Source organism: Lonchura striata, chromosome 2, assembly GCF_046129695.1.
Source record: "Lonchura striata isolate bLonStr1 chromosome 2, bLonStr1.mat, whole genome shotgun sequence".
NCBI classification, from domain to species: Eukaryota; Metazoa; Chordata; class Aves; order Passeriformes; family Estrildidae; genus Lonchura; species Lonchura striata.
The window spans coordinates 107,695,111-107,721,705 of record NC_134604.1 but is presented as its reverse complement, the minus strand read 5'-3'; the positions used below and the strand labels follow the sequence as shown (position 1 = coordinate 107,721,705).

Genomic DNA, 26,595 nt, shown 5'->3' with positions numbered 1-26,595 from the left:
GTCCTTGCCAACTCCTTGCCAAGTTCTTGCCAGTCCTCGTTGGGAACAGCACGTAACGGTGCAGCGGCTACACCCGCACTGTTGCCTTCTCCAAGCCGGAACTGCAGAGGGGGAAGGGAAATCCTGTTCGTGGCAATCGGCAGGCAAATGAGTGAGGGTCTTCAGATGGCCTCTTACACCACCCCGTGACTGACGATTGTCCTCGAGAGATGTTAGTGTTGTTGTGAAGTCTTCAGAACTCGTCTAGTGTTGGCAGCATATCCCAGAGAAGGGAAAAAGGAAAAGGAGAGGAAAAGAGAACAGGGAAAATACTAAAACAATAATTAGTATAAATTGAAACAACATTAAGCAATATAATCAATATTAATTAATAATAAACAATTTTTTCTAATAAACCAATGTAAAAATTCAAATTAGGTTTTCTAAGTGACTAAAACAAATCATCTTCTAATTTTATAATTGCTTTGTGTCTATAGTCTTGGGGATGTCTACAGTATAAAGCACATTGGCCGGGTGGTGTGCATTAAGTATAGCTGTCAATTTTGTTAATCGTTTTATCATTCTCCAATTTATGACAAACAAGATTGCTGATAAAGCAAAACCAATCAAAACTAAAATCAAAAGGACAACAATGGGATGACACAATTTGTTCAGGATACCTGTAGCAGTAGGTGACCACCCAAAAAGTGTATCCCACCACCTGTGTTCAGCATCACTTTTCACCCTTTCTATAACCCGATGTATTTCTTGTACATCATGATGAACAGTTACCAATGTTTTCTGTCCGTTCTCCTTGATTTTTCCTAAGATTTCAATTAAATCCTGGTGAAGCAACAATTGCCTCACCAGAGTAAGATTCATTCCAATGGGGGTAGGCAATAGCTTATGAATCAGCGTGTAATTGGACTCTAAAAGTTCATATGAAGTAACTGGAGTTTCAAACGAAAAATCACATCCAGAAATTTTAGTGAAATTACAAGCACAAAAATTTGAATGGTTTTTAGTATCTACTACTGTGTCTTCTACATACACTGTATTACAAGCAGTTCTAAAACATGCACATCCATTTCCTATATATACAAGGAATGTTTTAGAAGTTTTGTTAGGATGGATTTCAAAGTGACAGATATTTTGTTCTGTGTCTAAACAGATATCTTGAGCTATAATTGCATTGCCTTCACAGATGAACCCTTGTTGTTCTCGGACAATACAGGATTCTAAATTAACAGTTTGCCATTTACCGTCAATTTGTCGGGCCCATTCTCTATGCTCGGAAGGATAGAGAGTGGCTCCATCATGATTTAATCCTAATGCAATAATGGGGAATATTGAATGCACCGAGGCATTGCGAATGGTTAACACAAAAGCTGTGGCTAAGTTTGTGGTGGGATCATAAGTAAAGTTCACCAAATTCCACCAGGATTGGAAATCTTAATACTATTTAGAATTCCCAATCCTGTTCCCACAACACCAGTTATGTCTCTTGGCATCCGTGTTTCAGAAGGGTTCCACTGTCGCAACCAGGTCGTCCAACCGTGGAAAGAAGTTTGCAAGAAAGGTGAACAAGCTGGCTGAATTTCAGAGACATTGCTTTGCATTAGCAATTTAACTTGTTTAAGAGACCATGCCGGATTGAACAATATCTGTTGTTGGCCAGTTTCCCTAATTATATATGGTCCAACTTTAGAAATTTTCGGGGTAAGCATAACTGGTGGTTGGGTTTGAGTGGTGGTGGTGGTATGAATAAATTTAAAAGAAAGTCCTTCAGTATTTTTGAACCAAAGACAAACTACTTCTGCAGTTTGTGTTAATGTTGAATTGTGCCAACAATCCTGTACGCTTTGGTGCGTACAAACCTTTTTGTGCTTAAAGAGATCTTTTCACTTTTTCTGCATGCTACCACAATTATTTCAGGCCACAAACACTCAGCTGATTTCTGGCTCTGGGGTTGTGGTAGGATGCAGGAAAGTATTACCAGTTTTATCATGGATTAGGTGGTCTTCATGTCCCTCGGAGTTCTTCTGTAAAAGTAAACACAACAGACTCCTGCCAGCGAGAAGCAGAAAAGGTTAGAATGATGGAATTATCCAGCATGTATTTATCCAATGTTCTTTCCCTAGAGCACCAGAGGCTTTCCATGCACATTCATTCCAAGGGGGTTTTAGCACAAGGGGTACCAGCCCTGTAGTAAGGGATGTCCACCAGAACAGGTTGGCCAGGGTAATGTGCTGGATTATCAGGATCATTTGGTGCACAGCATAGGAGTCAGTGTAGATAGAGACAAGAGAGGTGTTCTGTACCTTACGTTGAAAAGCACTCCAAACAGCTATCAGCTCCCCAACCCGAGCACTGCTTTCTCCCTCAGTATTAATTAGTTCAGTGAACCAAGAACTTGCCGATTGTTTGGGGGAAAAAGGAGGGGCCATTTTGATTACAGAGGCAGGTGTGTCCTGGCTGCTATCCAAGCTCTCAGTTTCTTGTATTGCCAAATTTTTCACAACTCCATCTGTTATTGAGAAGAAGTGACAGTAATGTTCAGTCTGAGCATACCACTTTCTTACCGAGGCCCTCTGGGCCACCCCGTCAGGAGGGAGGGTCCCAGTAGTGACTGTCTTAATATCATTGAAAGGGCTTCTCAATACAATTGGTAGTTGTAGTGCAAGTCTTTCCACTTCAATGAGAGCCAGGCTGCACACAAACAATCCCTTCTCCCAGGTAGCGTACCTTTTCTCAGCGTCTCTGAAACCACAGGAATCTCTGCTCAGATTTTGAGGAAAAGGCTGAGAAAGAGATGACTCACTGCCTGGATTTTGAGAGAGAAACTGGGAGAATGTTAATTTTGGGTCACAGCCTGAGTTCTGAGAGGAAAGCTGTGATATGGTTAGTTTTTGTCCACTGCCCCTGTTTTGCAGGAGGGACAGTGAGAAAGTTGTTTCCTTACCCGTGTTCGGGAGAGGAAGGAGAGGCTGAGGGAGAGTTGGTTCACTGCCCATGTTATGAGGAAGAGTGGGTGCACTAGGGTGTGTACTGGGTTGAACTGATGGATTTGATTTTCGATAGCACCAATTAGTTATTATTTTCTGTAATTTATCAAGGGGCAGACCATCCATCACTTCTCTGGGGACCCCCTTTTGGACTCCCAGTGACCACCAATGCTGGCGGCTAGGGTTCTGTTTTCCCTTTTCTGGATTTTTACTGTAAGGAGTCCCAATAGACCGAATCCCTTTTGTTTTCTCTGATTTTTCTGGTTTCTCTTCCGGGGTTTTTACAGGTCCATATTTTCTACAATAATTGATCAAATCCTCTGCAACTTCACCCCATGTCCAAATTTTATGATTACTGCCAGGTGAACTGGCTTGTGAATTTACAGCTTGGAATGGAGAGCAGGATGGAGTAAAGCTAGGATCAGTAGATCCAGTGCGATTAGTGGGGTTACCAAGAAATCTGTCTAGTTTTTCTGTAGGGCTTAATGTCATGATAGTTTTCTGTAAGGCTATGGCAGTAGGTTTGAGTGTTTCTGGAAGCCCACGAATTAAAGGAGTCATTAGTTCAGGCTTCACAGGTAATTGCATTGGGGATTCAAAGCCAGGAATTAATTTCTTTTCATGAATCATTTGCAGACAGGCGGCTTTGTGTACACTTTCTAGGAGTTGGTCGAGGGTGCTAATTATAGCTATAGGATCTCCCCTTTCCAAGGGATTAGTTCCCCCGTCCCAAAAAGCCGTGCGCTGTGTCAGGGACCATGAGTCACGTTTATCTCCTGTTGTTAAGAAGACACCATGTCCCCAGTACCCACTGGCTTCTTGTTCAGTTAGTTTAATTTGATCACCACCAGTGAGGGACACCCGGAAAACATATTCTGTTTCTGATTCGTATGGGAGGCGTCCATATTCTTTTTTAAGCTTAGCCAATTCAGTGTCGGTGTATGGTATGTGTTTGGTTGTGATGTGGGGGTCAAGATCATCATCACTGAGATAGTTATATTCTGTTTTAATTAAAGGTCTTAAGTGAGAGCAGCAATGTTCCCCACAATTATTTACTGCCTCAAGTTCTTTGTGAGGATAAATTTGGTTAATGTGAGGAGTTTCCTTTCCCTCAGGATTTATAGAGGAATCAGCATTAGATGATTTGTTAAAGTGTTCCTCTTTTAAGGCAGCTCTTAATGCATAGTTCTCATTTCTCAATGAATGTTTTTCATTCCTTTCTTCATGTAATTGTTTTTGTAAAATTTCAACCAAATTTTGAAGGGAGTCTATTATTGTTTCTTGCTCACCTCTTCGCTGGAAGCGAGTTTCTACAGCTGCCGTAAGACAAGCTCCCAAAACTGAGCATAAGATAGATTTATTTCTGCCCAGTTTGAATTTTGTACCATGTTGTAAAGAACATATTCTATCAACCACATTATCCAAATTAAACCAATTACTTTGTGCCAATTCTTCTCCTCCCGGAGAAGGTTTGGCATTGTATTTAGCTAGTAAAGCATAAAATTCAACTTTACCCTTATCGTTAAGGTTATCACTCATTTTGTGAAGGGACCAAAACCACAGCAGGGAGGTACAAACTTAAGTTACTCAAAGCACACAGACTTCGCTGTGTCGCCCTTCACTTCCCTGGGTGGGTGAAGAGACAAAATCTGCCTGGGAGGCTCTGCTTAGTTTCTTCAAGTTGTCTCTTCCTTCCCAGACAGTCCAAACACACACATAAAACAACAGTGTAAGTTACTCAAAGCACACAGACTTCGCTGTGTCGCCCTTCACTTCCCTGGGTGGGTGAAGAGACAAAATCTGCCTGGGAGGCTCTGCTTAGTTTCTTCAAGTTGTCTCTTCCTTCCCAGACAGTCCAAACACACATTTAAAACAACAGTGTCCCGCCTTTTGCACTAAGAGATCTTTTGCAATTTCTGAAGACAGTGTGGGTGCTTTTTCACCTAGGCAATGTGCAGTCTGTGGGAAATCTGAATCTTACCCCTTGCTCTCCAGACCATGCTCAGTCTTTTGTACTGGCAGGCTAGGTGCGGCTGGCAAGAAACGTCCTTCCCCTGTTACAGACTACACAGAACCTGCACCCTTCTGCCTAGACAGAAATCCTGTCCGTGACGCCAATTTTAATGTCACGATCCGCTTATAGCGGGGTGTCGTGATGGTTCGTTAGCCGATCCCAAAGTGCAAAAGACAATCAGCAGTTTAATCACAACAAATGCACCTTTATTAAGGGCCAAAACAATAAATGCGATAGTGGGTTCAGAAAAGAAATAAAAGGATAGAGAGAGAGAGAGAAGGGGGGATGGGAATAGCTACCAACACAGGCGGAGTCCTCACTGGTCCGGACGATGTGGATCCGTCTTGTTGTGTTGGGGAGAGTCTCCAAAGTTCTACCTATCCCAGGGGTCCAGTTATAGTCCACAGAGGGAAAAGGGGGGGAGCAGGCAGAACAATGAGAGTCTATTGAAATTGCTGTGGGGGAACAAGTGTATTCCATTGAAGTTACTGGAGAAGAACAGGTCAGGTCATTCTCTCCCTTCGCCCACTGTTTGTGGTAGGAGTCTCAGTCTCAGTCCTTGGGGAGAGGGTTCTTGATCTCCGTCTGTCATGGTGGTAGTGAGGCAGATGAGGGGTCTTCAGTGAGAGACCACCAGAGTCACCCCAACAGTTCATTTGGCTTAAAGGTGGAGAGTGAAGCAGGAATTGCAGTAGGCCGCTCTGTGCTGGGTCCACGCTGGGTCTTTGCCAAGTCCTTGCCAACTCCTTGCCAAGTTCTTGCCAGTCCTCGTTGGGAACAGCATGTAACGGTACAGCGGCTACACCCGCACTGTTGCCTTCTCCAAGCCGGAACTGCAGAGGGGGAAGGGAAATCCTGTTCGTGGCAATCGGCAGGCAAATGAGTGAGGGTCTTCAGATGGCCTCTTACATCAGCAAATCTGCAGGTGATGCAAAACTGGGAGGAGTGGTTGATGCAGAGATGGGTGTGCTGCTGTTCAGGGGGACCTCGGCAGGCTGAAGTGACCCTACAGGATCCTTAGGAAGACAAACAAAGGGAAATGCCAAGTCCTGCACGTGGGGTGGAATTGCAGCAAGCACCAGTGCAGCACCAGGCACCAGCACAGGTGGAGGGCTGACCAGCTGGGAAGCAACTCTGCAGAAAATGTCCCAGGGGACACCTAGCTGGACACGAGGCAGCAACGTGATCTTGCAGCAAAGCCCAACAGCACCTTGGGCTTCACAGGGTGGAACAGCACCTGCAGGGCAAGAGAAATGATCCTTCCATGGATCTACTCAACCAGCACCAGAGGGGCATGGGCATGCTGGAGCGGGCCAGCAAGGTGCCCAGAGATGACTGAGGGGCTGGAGTACCTTTCAGGTGAGGGGAGATTGAGAGAGCTGGGAGTGCTCAGCATGGAGAAGGGAAGGCTTTGGGATCATACCCGGGGTTGATGAGGGGATGTAACAGAGTCAGACTCTTCTCAGTGCATCTCAGCAAAGGCACAGCAGGCAATGGGCACAAAATGAAACGCAGGAAGTCTGAATATAAAAACCTTTTTCCTAAGAGAAAAATCAAGCACTGGATATCCTGAGATATTGTGGGATATCCACCATTGGAGATGTTAAAAACCCAACTAGACACTTAGGAAATATCTCCCGGTGACTCTGCTATAGGTAAGACCTATCTTTAAATAGCTGTGTGAATTGCCTGGGACACTTATGAGCATTATCTACAATACCTATGACTGAAATCTAAGGCAACTTATTATATTTTTATAGTTAGATTCACAAAAAAGTAGGTATGTGTGTGAATGTCCTAAAGGATGTATGATGCAGGGATGGACCACAGCAGTTTTTGAAAGATCAAAGCACATTCAGATAGGTAAAAGTAAATTTAGATGGATGAATGAGGGCAAGGATGTAATTATTGATAGCTATGCATGGGCACAAACAGGCAGGAGAGACTTTAATCTCCCTTTACAGCTTTGGATTATGAGAAATACTGGGTTAGAAGGCAATTTACTTTTGAAGGAGAAGTATAGAAATCAAAGTTTCTTTTTGGATCTCTTTCACAGGATTAACATTTAGATATCTATCCAACAAACACATCATTTTTGAGCTTTGCAAAGTGAATCAAAAGCCAAAGAGAAAAGAATCGTGCTTTGCCCATAATAGCAAAAATTGCCTTGTTCAAATTCTTTTCAGCACCAGGATTCTTTCAAATAGCAGTAACTTTTATCAATATTAGTCCAAGAGAAAATTAGGTTTTGTTCTTTACACGTGGAATATGGTGTCTGTGCTAGGAGGCTGTATAAATTCTTTTAAAGAACATATTCTTCGGGATTCTCATGAGGAATCTTGTGAAAGGCTGATGTGTATTGTCTTTATCACAGTATGCTTTGACAGTAAAATGAATATCTGTCTCAATTCATTTGCTGCTTTCAAAGGAAACTGATTTGCCAGTATTTCTGCTAGCTCATCGCTCATTTAATCTATCTGTTTATAATTATTATTGTAATTAATTTATGAATTATTATTAGTAGTAGTTTATTTGTATTTAGAGATGGACATTCTGACAGTTTCTGTAATGACATCTGGCATATTCTCTGTCCCAGAGTGATCTGTTTGCTGAATTTACCATAGCTTTGCAGTCTGGCCTGACTGGTTTCTACAGCTGTATATCCCACTATGATATTTTGTGAACTTTATTGCTGTAGGATGACATGAAATGTGGCTGTTCCACTTGTAAACATTGCCATTTCTCTAATTCACTCAGCCTGAGGTCATGTGCACACTCTATTCATCCCCTGGGAGTAATCACAGACAGGGAAATAACCTCACAGGCACCTGCACTAGGAGACAAAATCTTGGAAATTGGTAGTAGAACTGGCCAATATAGATTCCTTACATCCGATTTTAGAAATTTGTTTTCCTAACCCATTTTTTCTGTCTTGAAATGTGAAGCAAATGTGGGCAATTTCTTCAGTTTCAGTAGTTCTATCACCTACGGAAATATTGAGACAGGAAATACCTTTGTTTTCTTTCTCTGTATGTCAGAAAAGGCTGACAGGTATTGCTTGGGCAAAGGATCAGTGTTGAAGCTTATTACATACATCACCAAAAATTTCCTGCCTAAAAAAACTGAATAGGGACCAATGAAATAACAAAATTTCAGGCATATGCTGTTGGGGGTGACAGGTACAGATCCTGTGAGAGGTCATGAGATTTTATTTCATGTAAGATGCACAGAAGAACCTGACAGGAGTTTCCAGCCCAAAGTGTTTTATGCCAATATGGGCAGGAAAGGTAAGTGAAGCTCAAGGACACAGTTCTCATTCTGCAGCACCACAGTTGAAGACAATCAGTGATATACTTGGTATTTCACAGCCATTTATTCCAGTGCAGACTGTGGTCTGCAACATCTCCTGGGTCCAACTGCCTCTTTTCTCATAACAAGACATAATCAAGGCTTCAGTGTAAATTAAACCAGAATATATTGTATTATATATATTCCCAGATGTATTATATATTCCCACACATGTACACATGCATACTAAATAATTTAAAAATGTTGATAATGATTGCTTCTCTAAGACAATGTTGATGTTCTAACATAGTTTTTTTAATTGTTCCTGTTAACGTGCCAGGAAAGTATATACCAAAAAATAGGATGGAGAGCAAATAATTGCAGATTTGGTTGAACTTTCACAGTAAGGAACACTGAAGAGACTGAAGACATGTAGTTTACAAAAGAGATGGATGAAAGAAGCATGATAGATGTCTTCAAAATTACAAGTGATATAAAAAGAAAGCAAAAATAACTCCCTGATTCCTTCATCCCATTGGCTTTCTTTCCCTTCCACTGAGCAGTAGGCATGTGCCTTGCTCAGGCTCTGAGTGCTGCTGACTTTGAGTGATCAATCATACTGTCTCCTTTTTCCTCCTGCTCTGATCTTTGAGGCTTTTGCCTCACTTGGTTTAAATCTTAAGCAGTTCTTCATGGAAGTTCCTTTGCAATGTGCCTAAACTGTGTAAGAATCCAAGAAATAAATTGTTCAACTAATGTATTCCATTTGAAAGTTTAAAGCAATAATTTTTTTTTTCTTAAATGGTCCAGGCTCTTTAGTTTGTGTTGTTTCAGAGAGACAGCAGAAGCTGAAGAGATATTTCAACGATAACCACGATATCTGAATTTGGATTGCTACAGAGGGACTGCTGAAACTGAAGCTTTGTGTTGCACTTTCTTATCATGAGAACAAGCCGAGCTTTCATGACATCATTTTTTTATCTCCAGGTTATTTTGAGTGCTTTAATATCATTCACTAATGATGAAAATTAAAACAACAATTTATTTTTTCTTAAAGCTCAATTATAAAAAATCATATTAACTCCAAGAATTGAAAATAAAAGCTGCCTATAAAAAGGTGACATTTCATGAGGCTACAACACTATTTAAGGATCTTTCCAAGTGCATTAATCTTATTCCTTGACCTTTTAGTACAGACACCAACAATGTTTGTGACATTGTAAATACCACTAGAGCTGAAAGAAAATAAAAGTTTATGGTCTTCTACTGGTGAATAGTCCAATAGTTTTTCCACTATATTGTGGAGGTCTTTCTGTAGAGGTGAGACAGATAGCCACTGAGGGAATGTTTTTAAAATAATGTTTTTCTCATAACTCTCCCCTAGAGAAAATAAATTCTAAATACTTAAAATGGATTATTGTAAGTTATTTTGTGCTTAGAGTGCTCTCTTGCACATTTTTATGACACAAAGGTACAGTGTCAGTTGTACAGTAATTTCCTAGTGATTTTCAGAGGGACTGTATGAAAAAAAAATGTTGTTGAACATGATTTTGGATTGTTGAATTGAGTCTACATGCAGATTAGCTTTTGTGCTGGATTGTAATTGCCTTAAGCCAATTGTACAGTGAGTAATAGCTCAACAGGGAGTACTAGCTCAACATATTTACATAACCCTCTTGAAAAAAAAAAAAAACAAACCAAAAAAACCAAACCACAAAACACCTTTTTCTTTCTCAGGGATTGCCTGGTAAGATTTGCCTGACTCGCTTTTCTCTCAGGATTTTTTCTGCCAGTCACTGACTGAAAGCTGTGCCCCTGTAGTGCAATTCTGCCTGCTCAGACAGCACCCTGCAGCACCCAGGGGCTCTGGCAGCACACGGGCTGATCTCCCCTGGGTGGGTTTGTTTCTGCTCTCTGCTCTAAGCTGGGCTCACTCCCCAGCCACTGTTTTCAGCCCTGAACTCATTCCACTGATCACTTTTCAGTCATGATGACTCCTGCTGCTCGTGTTACAGGTTCTTTAATCCTCCTTCCTGGTGCATTCCTAATATTCCTGAGCAGATGAGAACATTTTTTGGGGCATGGAAGGTGTGTGCTGACTGAGAGCAGCCTTTGATCAATTCCCCTAGGAAAAAAAGCAGTGCTTGACTGGGAAGGGGATGCAGTTGCATTCTAGGGTTCATGGGCTGAAGGGACTTACAGGGAAAGGTGTGAAAATGAGAACAAACATCAGGCTTACTTGGATATTTGCACAATATTTTAAGGAAACCTGTTCTAGACTTGACGGGAATTAAAAAAAAAAAGGTGGAAAATATATCTGATTCTCTCCAATTTATATTCTGAAGCAAATAATAAAAGATCTGACATGGGAAGAAATTCTCGGGTGAGCAATTTTTCTCTTGCACTTTTTGAGCGTATGAGTGAGAATTTCTGTCTAAAGAAAAAAAGAAGTAAATAGATGATTTAAGAAAAGTTGAACTAGAAAATTTAGTGATCTCCCAGGATGTTTTCCCAGAGAAACACACTGCTTTTTACTTTGCATGGAGTATACCTATACAACTTCTTTGAAATTTCTGTTCACTTCTCTGATACTTTTAGTGCATATGATATGCATCTAATTTTTTTTTTTTAATCAATGCCTGAGCTGTATTTATATGCAACAATTTCAAATCAAAAGACTGATGTTGTCATCCTATGTTTTTTTTCCCAGGGATACATCTGGCACTTACATGACAATGCCAGTCTTTTTTCCATCTCTTCACTTTAAATGCCCCCAAAGTTATTAAGCTTCAAGTACATCCTAAGTGGATCCAGGCCTTGAAAATTTTTATTTTTTAGTGATAGCTTATTATTATTTTAGTTGCACTTTTTTTTTCAGCTCTTAATATATTAGCCTTTTTTTCCCAAGAGCTGAAGATTACTATATATTCAAAATTAAACTGCTTTCCTAGCATTTCCCTTGTCATATTTCCTATTGGTTTGAGGCTTTTTCTCTTCTTGAGTGACAGTGAGTATAGTTTAGCTACACAACTATCTATAATAACCTGTTCTGAACAGAGAACTGTTCTCTTTGAAAATTAACATCCGCAGGCAATAATTCTATTTCATAAAATCGTAAGATAGAATATGTGACTTGAATTATAATGCTGGATTTAAGAGTTAAAAATATCCCTTCTTATTCATGTGGGTCCAAGGCACTGAACACATACCATATGAACTCTGAGCTGCATCTCTGTAATATTGATCATCTGAACTAATGCAAACCAAAATATCAAGAGATATACTGATTAGGATGCCCTTATTCTATTCTTACCTCAGTTCAAGCTCTGCTTCAATTATTTCTCAGAACTACTCAAGGAGTGAGATGACTGTAATGATACAGGCATTGCTCAGGAAGTTTATCTTTCAGTAAGAGAAAAGCAGCAAGCTCAGCTGTAAGAAAGGCCAAAGAGAACAGAAATCAATACTTTGGTGCTGCTTCTGGATTGTGCTAACCCTTCTGGTCCAGATTTCTTGCAAATTGTTCTGCTACCCTTGGAAAACTGGCATAAAGTGTTTGTCGCTCTTCCTCTTTCTCCCTTGACTTCTCAGGCCAGGTGCAACATAAATTTAATTATCCACGTACAGATATTGACAACTTCACATCAAAATTAAACCATGACATTAAGATGTAGTGACTGATGAAACAAACTGATTGTGCCAGTAAAGAATTATCCCAAGTAAAGCAGTCTGTCAATCATAGCTTTCAAGTATTCATGACACATGGAATAGATATGGATTTATGAGGAATATTCTTTTCCTCGTCTTGAAGACACAGATTAAATTGTCACAGCATCCCTGCTGAAGCTGGTACAACACCCAATCTGAGGTTCACAAATCTCAGTAATTTCCAGATTACAGCTTTGTAAAAGCAATCCTTTGGCTCTCTAGTGGTAGTGCACAAAGGCCTCATTAGATAAATGTTTCTGCCAGCCAGTGTTTCTTGGAACTCTGGCCTGCAATGCTGTGCCAAACAATTTGCTAAAAAATTCTACTCTTTGTTTAAATGACATTGTTCACTCAAAATCTGACATTTAAAAAAAAGTGCTTACAGATACTTTTTACCTCAATCTTCTTTTGACATTTCAACAATTGTATTCCTTTGCCATGTTAGCTTCTACCTCTTTTTTCTATCATCTGTCCCTTGTTTCTGTTGATTCTCAAAAACATGCTGATGTCAGAAAACAGTCAGTTCCTTATTTTCCTTATCCTTCTTTTTTCATTATTCTCAAATTCTTGATGGACATAGCTAATATGGTTCCCAGATAACCATTTTTTGTGCCATAGTTATACCACTCATTCTGAAAGGTACTGAGAAATATAAATGTTACATGTTTCAAACTATGTGGTGATGATCCCTACCTCTGACTAGTAAAAATGTTACATTTTATCTGTGTTTAGGGGGTTGTTTTCTGGTAACTGCCAAGGTTTTTCCTGACTGCGCAAACACTTGAAACTTTTGTGTGCTTTAACATTTGTCCAGCTGTAAAGAAGCAGAGATGGCTGCACCTTCCCCTGTGTGATACATTTTGTACATCAGTAAAAGTCATGCAGAAAACACATCAGGTATGGTATGGGACAGCACAATTTCAGAGATCACTGGTCAGTGCACCAGGAACATACAGAGGTCAGCTTGGAGAGCTGAGTAAGCTCAGGACACTGAAAAGCAGCCTGAATCTTTAATAAACACAAACTGTCAAAGCATCAGGTTTATGTTCAGTGTGAATGATGGCTTTATTGGGGAACTGAGCCCTCAATGACATCTTGGGGCATTGCTGATTTGAGATGAGAAGCATCACTTCTAAATCACTGAATGCTCATTTCCTCGAGTTCTGATCCATGCTGACTCCTTTAAGTTTATGAGATCACAACCCAATGTGACCTGGCTGCAGGCCAGTGAGCAGAATAGAGTTCCAGGTCTTTCTGACTGCAAATTGAATTACTCCTCTTGACGTTAAAGTCAAACCAAAGTCTCACCAGAACAGCACTGCCAAGGCAGTTCTAGTATGACATGTTGACATACGCCTGAAATTTGTGTTTCAAATACTAATTTTTTTTGCTCTTGCTATGCAAATCCAGTACATGAATGTGAACAAACAATTAGGAATGCAAGCAGCATCACAAGCACTTTGGGATTAGGGAATTTTGAACTCCTGTTCTTCTACTGACTTCTATCTTCTTGTAAGTGTATCCTTGGCAATTTGCAGGATTCTTTTGAGACCCCTAAATACTAATAGCAATCTACTTAGAAAAATAAGTTCTGCACAGACAGTCCATCCCCTTGAATACCACCTTTTAATATTCACTATCCACTGTTTATGTTCAGCTTATATAGAAATCTTCTACCTTTTTGCCCGTAGATATTCTTTAATTATTTATCACTTAATATTGTGCCTTAGCTCTCAATTTCTGTGACAAGGAATCAATTTTTACTTTTTTTTTTTTTTCTTTCTTTGAGAATTAATTACTAATGTATCTTTGTTCTGGAGATGTAAGACACTCAACTAATTTGAAATTAAACAATTGAAGAAATGTCTGTCATGTACATGGTTGCCTAGCAAATACTATACTGTGGAGTTTGTGGGTTGCATGTTGTTAGTGACTTTGAAATATATACTTGCAGCCTGGGGATAAAGATGACAGTCAAGCCTGATCCCAAGAGTAATCAGAAGGCCACCTGGAATTAATAGCATAAATGCAATCCTCTAACCAGCTAACCTCTTTTCACCTCGTTGCTTGTCACAGTAGAACATCAAGTATAAGAAGAATAAAATGTAAAATATGTTGAAAAATAAGCATCCCAAGAATCTGGGTTATATATCTCTGTGCAGTTGACTACTTTCTTTGTCCAAATGTTCAAAGCATATTTTTGGCTTTGAGAGTGAGAAGAATGCATGGAGCCTTTTGTCTTAATTTTAGTTCCTTCTATAACAACAGCAGCAACAACAACAACAAACAACGGCAGTAGTATTGTGGTTAGATTGTGTCAGAAGAGATTGCTTCAACACAGAGAACAATGTGTTTCTCAAATGCAGTCTGAACAGAAAGAAATACTTCACTCAAGTATTATTTTTCAAGCATTCAATAATGGTTTCCATTGCTACATGCTTTGGTTTTAATGAATTGTAGTCTGAAACAAGCTTTTGGTCTTCATGGTTTTACATAAAATCTAGACGTAATTTTCTGCAGATAAGGACTCCACCCAATTTTAGCTTGAGGCAGTCAATATAGGATTCATTCTAGGGTATCTTCCTGTCAATAATAGTTTCCCTGGTCTTGCTGCCATTAAGAACCCTTTCCTGAACTTCAGGATGCTCTCTCTCTCTCTCTCTGTCCCCCTCACCTTTACTTTGTGGCATCATACAGCAAATTCTCTTTCCAAACAAGCAGGTGAAGGAGAGAACCCTTGTGAAGCAATACTGCCTCAAGAAGTAAAGTGGACAGGAGCACACAGCAGCATTTCAGTAAGGCAAGCCCAGGAAGCTGGAACTGCACAGGGGTCCCATGGTGCCGGCACATCCGCGTGCTCCCCCCGGCTGCTGCTGACCAAGGCTCCAGGACACTGAAACTCACCCAGCCAAGGCTCTACGTTGTGCCAGGTTATTTCAGCGAGTGATAAAGGATGGAAGTACCACAGTGAGAGTGAGCCATTTGGGCCATTCCAGTCCAGGAGTCACCTCCAAGAACACATGAGAAGAGCCAGCCTGAAAACTTCATCCCTCCTGCTCGAGCCTGCAGTGCCCGCTCCAACACCGCTGTTCTGGGGAGGAAGTCCTTTTTGTCAGCTTTCTTTTGAATGTGGATGGTGTCACAGGATTGAACGCTTCTTGTGAGGATTTAGCAGCTTCTTTTGGCAGCACCCAAGCACTTAACAAAGCATTTTAAAATTAAGTAAAACAAATCCTTGCTTTCAATCCTCTGTGAGGATAGTCTAGTTTCCAGAATTCAGGCATGACATAACTGAGATACATACAGTAACACAGTCATATAAATTCTGTTTAAAAACTCACAATGAGCTTTAACAAGGAAAAAAAAAATAGCATTTTTACATGGCTCTAAGAAATTAAGTGGATAATTAAGTTAAAGAGAGCAAATTGAATTACAATGTTTTCCGTTGTGTGAGTTTTTATGTGGCGTATAGGAAGAACTGTAGATTTAATTGCACAAATAAATCCTTAATGAATTCCATACTTTTTTTCTCTGGCTGTAAAATACAAGCTTTAATAACTCTATTACTTAATATTTTGCTTTTGAATAAATATTTTAAAATTTGTAAAATATATTTTACTTCAATTATTTTAGTTTTTCAGATTAATATGAGGGTTTTTTTCCAAGTCTGCTTATACTAATAAGCAGAAGAGGATAAAGAGTGAAGAATGAGGGTTGAAACCTTTAAAGCAAAGGGTTTGGAATTAAGTGCAGTATTTCAGAGTTCAGGTTGATAATCTGCAGAAACTAAAAAGAAAATCATCTCTATTTAGTGACTTTCAAAAGAATTTAAGGGTATTACTTGCCCACGGGAAGAAGTCTGAGGAGACATAAATCCACAAGTTGGCCATCAGTTATTCTGGATAAAGCTGTGTCAGCCTCAAGGAAAAGCCAAATAAGACTGTAGCTCTGGGGTCTGTTTGGTGCAGGCTGCTGAGGAGTGGCAGGAGGTGAAAAGTAGAATATGTGGGAGATACAGAATATACAGGATGTGTCTCAGCTCTGCTGTGACCTTGAAGGTCACCTCTGTCTGTGTTTTGTGTGACCACTGAGCCTATAAAGAGAAATCTTTTTCACACAACTCAGTCACAGAAGCCACAAGCAAAGCAACAGCATCACACAAAGGATCATCACCTATTTAATATTTCTGGTGCTCCTCTAAACCCTTCTGAGGAACTCACTGGCTTTGAGCTGAATTACTAATAAGCAGTTCTGGTAGACTTTTCAACTTGTGTTGTGCCCTACAACTCAAAGATCTGAATCCCATTCTATCTGGAAAAAAAAAAAAAAAAAAAAAAAGGAAAAAAACAACCAAACAAACAAAAAAAAAACCACAACCAAAAAAAACCCCAAACAAACCCACTTTCTATCCATTTCAAAAGACCTTTCTTCATTTTGCAGCTGGAACCAAACCCATTATTTGCACTTTAGTGATGTGTGTCACTTCAATCTGAGTTACCTTAGTTTGAAAGAAAACAGTAACTGACAACCAAGTTTTTCATTAAATGGGTCAATTCCATTGTACAAAATGCTATCTACAAACACATCTATTTTAGGCAACTTTTCCAATTTGAGCTTCCTTCCAGGAACTGTGAATGAAGAACTAATTTCTGTTTCAAGGAACCAATTATTCTGTTTGGTACTGAATTATGCTAAAAGGCACATGGCTATTTTCTCTTGAATTCAAGCAGCGTGTCTAGCCAGTGGCGTATTTCTTGATAGCATATCTGGAGCAAGATTAAACACATCTTCCCATTCTCTTCTAGGCCTCAGCCAATTTCAATTCACCTTCCAGTGCAGTTAGATTAATGAAAAGTCAAATATCAAGCTAGAAATAAGTGTCTGTGTTTATTTACTTCTGCCATTGTAACTTCTGCCATGCACTGGGGTGGTTAAGAGCACCAATCCTCTCACAAAGAGGCAGGTTTACAGGAGCTTCACAGGGGAGCAAAACCTTGAGGATATTCCATGAGTCTGAACAATTTATTCTTTACAGAGGCGGTAGTTATTTAACCCCAGACTCTGTCCATGTCTCTGAAGACACCATCTGCCACCATCAAACACGTCCACCTTGTCTTCCCTGCTACCAGTGAAGCTCTGTGGGCTCCTGTTTGCAGCTCTCATCCCATCCCTGACATCTCATGGAAGTGCTTCAGAGTCAGAAGCACAAAATGCAAGGATAAATACATGGGAAAAAAGTAGCAAAATTTCTTCTAGGGGGAAAATTTTTTTCTGAGAACTCATCTTCTGGAACTAAAAATAGTTCATCCTGGGATGGACATGAGGATTTTCTGTACAATAAAATTAATAATGCAACCAAAGGGGGATGTTTTTATTTCATGTAGGGAAGCAGAGGGAAGTGTGGTAAGTCCTGTCTATAACCTTCTGAAAATGCTCTTTGATTTCTAAAATTTTACATAAATCTCAGCAGGAACAGGTTCAGAGAAAGACTACAGCTATGACCACAATAATTGAATTCTTGTCTCATGGGATTAGAGCAAAATAATATGAGTACATTTTGCAAGTCAGAACAATTCAAAGGGAAGTTTTGAGGCTCACCAGAAGTAAGAAGATGTAGTTCAGCTGGAGGGAAGTGCTGTACAGAGAGCAATGAGCCCATAACTGGCAATGAACTCAGGCTGGGAATGCGTTCTGTCATCTGAGGGTAAAGAACCTTTTACTTTCTCTGTGCTAATAGTGAATAAACTTTATTTAGAGTGACTCACAGTTCTTTTATAAAAACAATACATAATGTGATTGTCTTGCAGTGGAAAAGGAGACAGGAAGTTACAGAGCAGAGCTTCTGTTTAGTCTTAAATTCCTTTGCTGCCTAATGACTTGTCTGTGTTATTTGTTTTCCAAAGTTAATACAAGTATTTCAAGCACTAGGCTGACCTGTTACTGGTATAGGAGATGTAGCAGACAATGCACAATTCCCTGCCTTAGTCTTTTTTCCTTTTCTTCAGCAGTGGACTACAACTTTATACAGAATTGCCACATTGAGTCTGACTCTGGTTTCAAGAAGAGATGAATTTTTATGAAGGGAAAGGACAGGTGAATGCCACTGTTTTCCCCAAGAGGCACCTCTCCTGCAAAGCCTACAGAGTTCTTTGCTCCCACATGAGGATGGCTGCTTGAAAAGGAAACCTCTCTGCTTCTCTGGGCAATGAATACTTCCACATCCTTCACCAGAAAAAACCCACTGTATTTGTGTGAAACAAATCCATGTAAGAAAAGGAAGTCCTGAGAGACTCAGAACCATCAAGATCAGGAGGAGTTTTCTTTGCAATTGTTCAATTCTAGGATTGTTTAATGTGGGTGCCAAGGGGAAAAAAAAAGAAAATAATAGCTTGTTGATCATTAAAGAATACAATAGATAGTGGAGTTAGTTAGGAAAAAAATCATATAAGCATACATAATCACAACTACTTCTTTCTATATGTCAATCTCTGAGAATGGTGCATCTCCACCTCTCAATGAACATATTATTTGAGCTGTCGCTGCACTGAATAGAAATTTTGAGCAAGGTGTCAAAGCACAGTGTTGAAAAATCTATTTTGCAACTGAGAAGGAATGATTTCTGTAGATGTACAGTAAAAAATTATTCTTCAGTCAATTGACACACAACCTCACTTCCAAAACACTGTAGTAGAAACCATGTATTGTTACAGGTAAAGGAATTCCTGTTCTGTACCACAATTTTCCTTCATTGAACATTAATTGAGAAAAATATGTATAATTATGATTATATGTGCACAGAAACACAGAAGAGAAGGACTACAGTATTTTAGAACAGAGGTAATTTTCTTCCTCCAATAAACTGTCTGAGGCACATGATCAAAACTGGTGGCATTCCATAGAAAATACTCTAAACAAATGCAGATTATGTCTATAAAAAACACATTTTGCCAGCAGGTCAAAACATATCATACTACTGACTTTCAAAGCTCCATTACTGTCAAATAGATATTGAAACATGCTAAAAGCATTGTCCTGACTGGTTCCCTGTGCAGAGCTTAGCCTAAAGTTTATTGCTCAGGTAGAAGAGAAAGACCAAGCACAAAGCGTAGGATGTGAATATTACTTTTCTCCCTCTCTTGAGCCAGACAGAAAGATCAAATTCTTTTATTTACAATAAATGAGGTTCAACACAGACAGTGACTTCTCTCTTTGTGCATAGATTTTTCTGCTTCTGTCACCAAGCAGAATGTGGCAGGGCTGAACATCTGCAGGAAAGGAATTTTCAAATTGTAAGAAAGAGTACATTCAGTCCCAGCAGTCTTTAATGTCACACATCTCTGGCTTGACTGGTCAGGATTGTTTTATGTCCCAGCAGTTTTCAGGAAATACCAGGTCAGACCTTACTGCAGCTTCCATTTGCACTGACAAACTCCTCACAGGACATAACCTGATTTCTGTGCAGTAAGAAGTAAAATAAACTGCATCTGGACCAAGGTAGTAGGTGTGTTGTCAGTTTATTTAAAACTAACCTTTAGCCCTTGGCAGGAGTTTCTCAGGCTCTGAGGAGTTATATCAGGAATGGACTTCTATAAAGCAAAAGGGAAAGTAATTTAGAAATATGGCAGTGTCATGGTGCTGGCCAGGTCCTGAAGCCACAACTGCATTTGGAATAGTGTGCCCTGAATTAACAAACTCTCTGGTAGCTGGGCTGTTGAAGGTGATTAACAGCTGCTTTAGGCTGTCTGCTTCATTGGGGCATATGTGTGCTGAGGGGCTGCTGAAGTGATGTAGGAGAATAAATAAAGTCTCTGAGACTGAGGAAGAAAACATCCTCTATTGTATTTTAAAGAAACCTGAAATTCATGTAACATTTTGATCAATTACTTTTAACGTGCTTCAAAAGAATTAAAATGCCTACCCTTTAAAATGGTCTTTAGTGTGACAAATCTAATGACATGGCAATAAACCAGAAAATTGTGACTTTGTTGTTCTGCTGTTTTATTGTTCAGCAGAGAAAATGCTGATGAGCACAAGAAGGTATAAAAGAGACTGAAGAATCTTGGCTGAGCCTCCATTCATAAAGCTTTATTGAAATACAAACATGTCATGGAAGTACAAAGCCAGCTAAAAACTCACAGCTAAATCAGGTAGACTGAGACAAAGTCATTTCAGTGGATATTACCTAGCACTGCTAACTCACATGGCTAAGAATTAGAGTTTCAGTTCACCTGCACAGAGGAGTTAACTGCTTTCCTCTTTTACTGGGGGCCTGTCAGCCATGCAATGAAAATTAATTGAACTCCCAAGATTCCTAAACACAGCTTCTCTGCTTTTGTTCCTTTCCTCATTTACTCTTCAATAAAAGTAAGGCTGAAACTGGGCAGGGGGAATTGGTTGTTAGCAAATGGTTTTTGTTCAAGAATTTGTTTCTTAAAAGGTAGATTTCTATATTTTTTTCCTAATTTCTCTTCTTTCAATGTAAGGTGCTGACATCTGTTACTCCTGTCTTAGACTTAAAAAAAAAACAAAACCCAAAACTATTATTTTGTAAAGAGTTTTCATGCACTGTAATTTTCACTTAAGCATTCAGCTTGTTATAAAAGATTGAATTATACTGTCAGGAAACTGAAATTACTCCTTTTTTTTCTTAAAAATGCAGACAGACTCAAGCTAAACATATTTTAGGGAAAATGCCTTCTCTTTCTTCTTTTGTCCAGTTTGATCCTGTAGGTCAGAACTGCTGTAAATTTCTCTTTGAAAATTATTTTCTCATCTTTAATTATAAAAATATGTGCACATATTAGCCAACCTAGATAGAAATATAATCTTTGTAAATCCACAGCCTGCCCTATTTTGTTCTGAAATCTAATCCAAAAAGCCTCAACTCATTCATCCCATTGTACACGGGATAAACTCCTGCAATTCCTGTGTTTTTGCAAGAAGTCCCTTTTGCCATATTTGTTTATTTGTTTGTTCTGCTATTATTCAATTTCAAAGGATGAGAAATCATTAGCACAAAGGACTTAAATAGTTCCCTCTTGGTGTGGGGAAATGTGTCTTGCAAGAGGCAGCGGCTGTTCAGTGTCAAGGCACAGCTGGAGCTCAGCCACAGCGCGATGCAAATTTCTGTTTGACACTGAACATCTCCTGGGACAGAACCAAAACCAAACTGTGAGCACTGTGTGAGTGAAAGAACATTGTAGTGGGAATCTTCATCAGGGCTGACACTGTCCCTGGGATGTAGGGAGCAGCAGAGGAATGTGCTTCACCCTCTGGATATGTCCATAGGAAAAAGAATTTTTGGCTCACTGTACCTCAGCCTGGAAGCTCACGACCTTCTATTTGACTGCCTATCTGTTTGCTTGTGGTTTTTATCACAATATTTGGGAAATTGTGTGCCTGCTGGAACCCCAGTGAGGTAACACAGCCAGCTGAAAACACACTGGGGCTTCCTTTTGCCAAAGGAAACAGCCTTCCTGGGAACTGGCCTGGGTGTGTTACAGGAAAGCTTGCCTTGCTTTCACAGCCTAGAAAGAAGAACACTGCTTAAGACTTTTGGGATGGAAATTGTTGCAGTAATTCATAAAGTGTACATTTCTTGACCCCATATGGCATAAATTAAATGCATATATGACAGTAAGAAGCAGCTGTAGACCCACTGGAGGAGCTCTTCTGAGAGCAGTGAAAGTGTGACTGAGCCTGTGTCTCACCCAAGGAGCTCAGGGACACGTAGAGAGCTGAAGCACAGCTCCACAAAAGCACCTCAAGTAAATAATCTCAGCGTTAATGACAAAATATTTCTTGCTCTCTCTAATGCTATTTTCTGCACTGAGACTGTGCAGCACATGGTCCTGGCTGACTTCAGGACTTGGCAACATCTGCTGAGGTTGTTAAAATGCAGTTTATTTTATGTCCAATGCATCTAATGCTTTTGTTGGTACAGCTTTATTAACGTTAAGAGTTGTTAAAAAAGAAAATTACTGAACTGGAAAATGATATTGTCGCAGACTGGCCTTGTTAGTTGAGTGAATGTAAATAATATGGCCCATTGCATGTGACAATGAAAAATTATATTGATTCATACTAAAGTGTACTCCATTCTCATATGTCATGATAATGCTGAAAATATTTTAGTTTTAGAAACAGACAATAAAGGGTTGATCTTGCAGAACTTCTTAGACAATTTCTTACACCTTTTAATTGCACCAAGGTATTTGAAATTCATACGGATTTTACAGAATATCTTGATTTTAATCTTTGTATGTACACGTATAGGTATATTTATTTATTCTGGGAGACTTCTGACTGATGTTGAAGGGAGTCATATTTTCCCCTAAGAAAATAAGCCAGGTCACATTATTGCCCCAACAGTTTAAGAAATTATGATCTTTACTGTAATAATAACCTGGCAGTTTATGTAAATGTTCCTAACCTGTTTCACTACAAAAACACATAATGAAGTCTAACCATCTTGGTTTCCAAAGAGATCTTCTGACAATATTCAAAATCATGTGAGTTTTTCTTCTGGATAAACTCTGTAGGGTTTGACCACAAGTCCAGAAAAGTTCTCAGATGGTTTCAGAACTTGCTTCTTTCTGGTAGCTGCTGTCAATGACCAGCACTGAATTTACATATACACTCTAACATTCTAACTCTAATGACTAGGCTGGCTTTTAAAAATTGAGAATTATAGATACCTTAGTTGACTTCTGTATTTGAAGCAAATTAATTTCACATGATGATATAGCAAATGCCATGACAATATAGAAAAGGCTTGGTTGAAAACCAATAAAAGTCAGTCAGTGTCTGCCCCTCTGCCTCCAAGTACACTGCAGCAAAGCCAGACTGTTTAAACACATAATGATTTCCTAACTTAAGTGGTTTCTGAAAGCAATCTTTAAACTTCTATAAAATTCTATTCAGTAAAATTCCTTTATAAGAGATATAAATAATTTAGGTGGAAATGCCCTTTTCTAACTGAGCTACTCTGTCTGGCAAGAGGGAAACTATCTTTGCAATGGAAGGGTTGAATATTTGCTTTCAGAATATGTAATGTCTTCCTGCAGAGGTGAAAATGTCCCTAACCATGAGGCAGAAGTTTATCTCCTGACAGAAATATGAAATAGCATCTCAACTGTAAATAACTTAATTCCTGAAAAATCCTGGGAAAACCTAAATTTTAGATTGAAAGACAAAAAATAAAGTAGCTCTATAAAATTCTCATGCTTCTAAAAATCATAAGCAAGATTTAAACTCAACACTGCTAAAACTTACAATCAGATAGAGAGCAGACTGTGGGAATGACCATAATTAGAGCATGAATGTGTGAAAGCAGCACAAGACTAAGCTGAGAAAAGATGACCCATGTAGTGCTGATCTGCCCTGCAAACCAGGGCTGGAAAATTGCTTTCCAGTGGGGTTGCAGATGGTGTGCTAAGGTCTGATGTACTAAGAAAAGAAAACCTAGTAGCGAGTAGAGAAAGCTGATACTCCAAGATCTGAAGAATTCCCTGACAGGGAAATTTGAGGCAGCGCTCTCTGGAATTGGTGCTATACTTAGTTAATTAACTAAACTTGTCTCCCCATCCCTGCTGCAGCTACCCTGCTATAAATCCTGTCACAGAGCACCTGCTGGGGCACAGCTCTGGTGAGCAGGTCTGGGAAGGGCAGTGGAGCAATTTGTATTGCTTTGGTGATTGTGGACGCTTGTGTAGCTGTGCTAATTTGTGCCATTGCCCTTGGAGAAAAGCAGAATAAGGAGAAACAGAAACTGTTTTGTTCCTTTGTCCTTTGGGCTTTCAGAAGCTTAATGTGCGCCGTGTGCAAGAATTATTTTGTGGTGACAAAGACATAGGAGGGAACTATCTCAAAGGCCTTGTGAATAGTTGGGGAGATATTAAAACACAGTGAAATATGTTAATAACATATTAAGTATTCAGACAAAATTTATTTACATTTCATTCTTTCATCTGTTTGAGAAGCACTGTCTAAGGACAAGTGTTACAAGGAACAATTTGTGTTTCCTTAAATTAGGATATGTTTAAAAAGGCTTATCAGGAGTGCAATTTTTAATGTGACTTTAATGTGACTTTTTGCTTGTGTAACAACTTCAAAAGCTGAATTTAGGCTTTGTGCTTATGTAGGTCTGAAGCCATCAGAAAACAAGTTACATAGTAAGATGTTTTTGTTCCTGCAGAAAGGGAAAATAATAATATATTCATCGATTGTGTCCAGCTCTGGCCACTTAAGCTCAGCAAGCAAGTCATCAGAAAGGAACAACCAATTATTCAAGGCAGGAAAAAAAAAATCGCATCATAGCACTTAAAAAACTTGCATAATTTAGAGAAAAGAGTGAATTAAAAGGGACAATAGGAAGACATGTGAAGATATGTGAATGCTCTTGACTAAGTTCCATGTTGGTCATGACATGGGTTGGATTCCTCGTGCATAAACAATTACACTAGTGTCAGTAACACTTTATTTTGAAAGGAATAAAGCCAGTTACATTTCTGGGAATAGCTAGTCTATATCTGAAAATAGTTAAGAATAAATATACCTTGGAAACATAAGTAAATTCTATTAGTTTCAGCCTCATAATTGAAAAGCTATTCCCAAAATAGATATTTTGCTGATTATGTTTGTAAGGTATTCTTTTTGACAGATGGATCATAGATCAATGCAGAGTTGCTGATTTAGGTACTTGATGTCTTCCATTATCACTGAGTGCACTGAAATTCTTAATATTTACCCATATGAGAAGCAAGGAACAAATTGCACAAATAGGAAGATAAAGTTTTGGATAAATATTTAAGCGACTTACCCAAGGTCATGTAAGGATTCTGGCACACTGGGGACTCAGTGTCACACTTTTGCCTCACCAGCTTGTTTCTTTATCCAGTGGACTACCTGGAGCTGGTGTGAGAGCGATTGTTGGAAGCACCCAGGTTTTGCTGTCAGAAATTCGGGGAAGGCCACTCAATCCCCGACCTTGCCCTGAATGTCTAGAACATTTTCTTTAACTCTCCTTGTGGGAACACGAGCTCAGGAAGGGACAGAGCTCCCTGCAGAATGCCAGGGCTGGCAGTCCCCTGCAGGGGACACTCCCATGGGGAGCCACTGCAGTTTGCCTTGGAAGCTCTGCCTGAGGAGCCAAAATTCATTTTATCCCTCAACTCTCTCTGTATTTATCACCTATAAATGCATCCCTGCATCAACAAGGATGAGGCCAGTGATTCAGCTGGTGATTATAGATCGTAAATTTAGTGAAAGTACACTGGAATGGAACACTCTGGAAACCCACGTTATAAATACAAATAAATAACTTTTTTAAAAGCTGGTCTTTGATACAAACAAACCAGAAAGTGAAGAAACAAAAAACTATTACAAGGATTAATGCATCTGGAAATTGCAGAAATAGCTTTCAAAATTTAGTTATAAGTTAGCCAGAAAACCAATAGATTGAGTTGAGGTCTCAAAAACACCCAAACCAAATTTTGAAGTAGTACAGGAAGGTTGAGAACTCTTTCAAAGAATTACCTAGTGCCCATTTAAGTGGTTTTTCGTGAATTGAATTTATTGTGTCTCTAAAGACAATTTTAGTCTTAATATGTGCAGCATCAAAAACTTAGGAATACTTTTATTTTTCTTTGTAATTATTTTAGAGATGTAGAGTGTTCTGTTTTCTGTAACTACTGGGAAAATAAGAAGAAAGTGACCTTTGGAGAATCAATTGTTGTAAGCTTTGTGTTGGTCTTCAAAAAATATATCTCTTTGGAATAGCTATTCAAGGACTCTTTTTTCCAGTTAATTGAATTCAACATGTTATTTTCAAAAGTTTTCTGTTTTGAAGCATTTCTGGGATTTTTGTCTATTTATTCTAAATGTGTGTGCAGTGTGCAGAAGTGTTGCAGCCATTTGGATACAGGATAATATTGGTGGAAAATGAAAATGAAGTAGAGGTCAGAAAACTGAATAGGAAAAAACCTGAACACCTCAGAAGAATGCAAAGGCAACCACACTACAGGCTCAGCTCAGGGGGTGCCAGTAAACTTTACTGACACGTGTGTGCACCTTGTTTCTTTGTGGCTCCATTTTGGGATGATTTTGGTATCTCTCTGCATACCTAGGTTCTATTTAAGAAAAAAACTAGGGTAGAGAAGGGGTTGTGGTGCACACTAATAAAAGCTCTCTGATTTCAGAGCACAGAGGACAGGGCCACTCCTGCCACAGGTGAATTTAGCTGCAGCTGGTGCTCTGCAGGTCCCAGGTGCTGATGTTCATTGGAGTGGTCGTGTACCTGGTGATTTTGGGTGTCATTGTGGGTGCAGCCCTTTGGCAGTGGTAGAAGAAAGCAGGAAAATTCAGGAAGGTGCTTAATCATCAGCAACGAGTAGGTGATTTAATTCCACTAAAAGCAAAGGGAATAATGTGATTAAGCTCCAGACAGAAATTTAAGTATGTGTTTATGTATCTCCTAGAAGAATTTCAGTAGGCAACTTGATGTATTATAAATCTGAGTCACACAGTCTTCCTGTATTAGAGCAGAGACAATCTGTTTTATTTAATTTAGCTGCAGACCTAGGGACCTGGTCCATTGCCAAT

General features: G+C 39.4%; 1 long non-coding RNA gene across 1 annotated transcript in view; it reads left to right on the top strand.

Moving 5' to 3' along the window:
- The window catches only part of LOC110483259 (uncharacterized), a 28,059-nt gene extending 9,702 nt beyond the window's left edge, over nt 1-18,357 (top strand). Inside the window, exon 3 of the long non-coding RNA XR_002467539.3 lies at nt 18,000-18,357. This is a non-coding gene — a long non-coding RNA (uncharacterized LOC110483259). The remainder of the gene's footprint in view (nt 1-17,999) is intronic.
- Nucleotides 18,358-26,595: the final 8,238 nt, after the last annotated feature.